This window comes from Vanessa cardui, chromosome 7 (genome assembly GCF_905220365.1).
Source record: "Vanessa cardui chromosome 7, ilVanCard2.1, whole genome shotgun sequence".
In the NCBI taxonomy this organism is placed as follows: Eukaryota; Metazoa; Arthropoda; class Insecta; order Lepidoptera; family Nymphalidae; genus Vanessa; species Vanessa cardui.
Genome location: NC_061129.1, coordinates 4,015,380 through 4,018,084, shown reverse-complemented (window position 1 = coordinate 4,018,084; position 2,705 = coordinate 4,015,380). Strand labels below are relative to the sequence as shown.

Here is a 2,705-nt window from a genome sequence, read left to right as displayed (position 1 = left end):
AGCTTTAACAAGATACGACAACTTTTTACCCCCTTAGGGGGTGACAACTTGTTCAATATAAATGCACTACACTTTTTATTCACTCTCAAAACTCTGCAAGCACTTCGGAATGAATATCTAACAGAACTGACAAAAGAAACTCTGTGGAATAATACTTCTTCCTTTTTTTCTAAATAAAGAGAGTTATACTTAATAGAAACTAATGATGAAAATTTCCCTCGAAACATCTTGTTTATATATAGTTTTTTGAGGACTTTCGTACCGTTCTCCTTCTCTCTAAAATAAAAAATAATTAAATTCTTTGTTAAACTGTAACAATTAAGTAAGTTACAATGAAGAATCCTCATCAATTTTCTGCAAATCTACGGCTGGAGCTTTTTAAAATGAGACTTTAACCGATTTTTTATGTGCTATTTCATAATCACTGGTTCACGAAAATCGACTTACTCTATTAATATACATTTAATAGAAATATGGTGAGCTCCAATGTTGCTTTTCCAAAGTACAAATTTCGTATCATTATGTAAAAATTTTAGGAAACATAAGTTGAACCATTCTTTAACAAAATAAATTTTACTATCGAATTGAGAAGGTTACAAGGCACCGGTGAGATTCGAACTCACGATCTCCTGTTTACTAGACAGGCGCTTTAACCAACTAAGCCACGGCGCCGATGAGTACTGTGTTGAATCTAGATTAGAATATAAACCTAAAAGTAACCAAAGGTATGGTTACAACTAGAACATGAAAATTGTAAACATAAAAGTTTTGAAAGGAATAGAGACGTAAAAAGCAAGTAAAAGCACGAGATAATGGACAACGCGTTTGCTCGAACATACGCGCTCCTTCGTGTACATGCGTAAACGCAGCTTATGCTCTTCATTGGTACTTATTTGCTCTCGAAATTAACGGAACTACAGGAATGTTTATTAATATATGTGCTTATGACATTGAAACACATAAATATAATAAACACAAGTGATTGGCAAAAATAATAATTAAAAAAAAAATCCTTACTCGAAATAAAGTTAGATTAAAATTAATAACTGTATTGATTTTTAAAGTACTTAATTATAATTTCGAGTATCAAATTAATACTATGAAAATAATTGGAATAAAAATATACGATTGATATTTAATTGGTGTTTAAATAATTACAAAATAGAACATGTTCTGTTCTTAATTTAAAAACTGATTTGTCTTATGACAATTTATTTTTAAGTGTTTAAAACGTTGTACGGTCCGTACTTACGGTAACTAATTTATTTAACTGCATCTCAACACGCAAAGCGACAATAAAACAAACCTAGCCTTTGTTCTTTGAAACCTGTTCAAATTAAATTTACTTTTTCTATACTAAATGTAACATGGATTAAATATCAATTCATTTAAATTTATGAATTAAAAAATAATTAATTAACAAATGTTAAATGCGTGCAAAAAAAGGGCCCAAAGGTTATTTTTTAGCCAGAAAAGTTGCTCTCAAGCCTTAGTGTCTGTGTAGGTCATCATCCAAACAACACATATACTTTCACTTAGCAACAATTAGTATTGTTGTATTTCGGTTTTAGGCAGGCATAAGAAGAGTAAACTGATGCAAATACGATTTTTGTTCTCAAAATGGGGCTATTGGTATAATTAATAATTGGGACCCAAAATATTAATGAAGATGTCCATTAATAGAAATTGAAATAATGACTATATTTTCTTAGTATATTTAATAGTTTGTTTGTACACAAAAATGTAAAAACTTATCCAGAAATTGTAACATAAAATTTAAAAGTATTTTCGATGTAGGACTGGTAAGACGAACTGGTTAGTAAGGCGAGGTATAAGCTTGTAACTTTTATTGTCCGATTACGGATGGTTAATACTTTTTGTATGTTTTTATAACAGGATCCATGAAAACGTTAAAAAAATATATACAGACGTTAGTCTGTAGTTTACAGGATATTACAAAACTAATTAATTTTTAGATGACGCTGTAAGAAATATTAACTATTCTTTACATCGTCAATGTGCCACCAACCTTGGGAACTAAGATGTTATGTCCCTTGTGCCTGTAGTTACACTGGCTCACTCACCCTTCAAACCGGAACACAACAATACTGAGTACTGTTATTTGGCGGTAGAATAACTGGTGAGTGGGTGCTACCTACCCAGACGGGCTTGCACAGAGCCCTACCACCACGTAAATATAACGCATCTATATTAAATAAAGAATTTAACTATGACATGATTATAAAAAAATTGAAAATTATTGTGATCGAAACCAGGATTTACAACATGTACAAACGTGATAGTACTCATAAATAATATTAGTTATTCAAAATTCATTTTGAAATTGAAAAATTGGAAATCCGAATAATTAGGATTTTTTGAAGAATAAATGTATTAGTACACATAAGATATATTAGACATACGAAACTTCATTTTTGAAATTGAAAATTTTTAAATTGGAATATAAGCACATCATCTTTCTATCATATGATTCTAAACCTAAGGTCCGTTCATTACTTTATAATATAATCTTATGTTCCATATTTCAGCTTTCAATAGTTTTGTCTGAGGACAAACGATTATATAAGTATAGATTAGCCGAACATTAAGGCAGCGTTGCGTGCGTTACACTATTACCCGCCCCTTACGAAGGGACTTATCTGTAATCTTTACATCCATTACGTGATATCTTATTTTGTTTGTGC

At 30.5% G+C, this 2,705-nt stretch overlaps 1 non-coding gene across 1 annotated transcript; it reads right to left on the bottom strand.

The window, feature by feature from the left end:
- Nucleotides 1-598: 598 nt before the first annotated feature.
- Nucleotides 599-672, bottom strand: Trnat-agu. Its single transcript has one exon. It is a non-coding gene; the product is annotated as a tRNA-Thr (tRNA).
- Between the last annotated feature and the right edge of the window lie 2,033 nt (nt 673-2,705).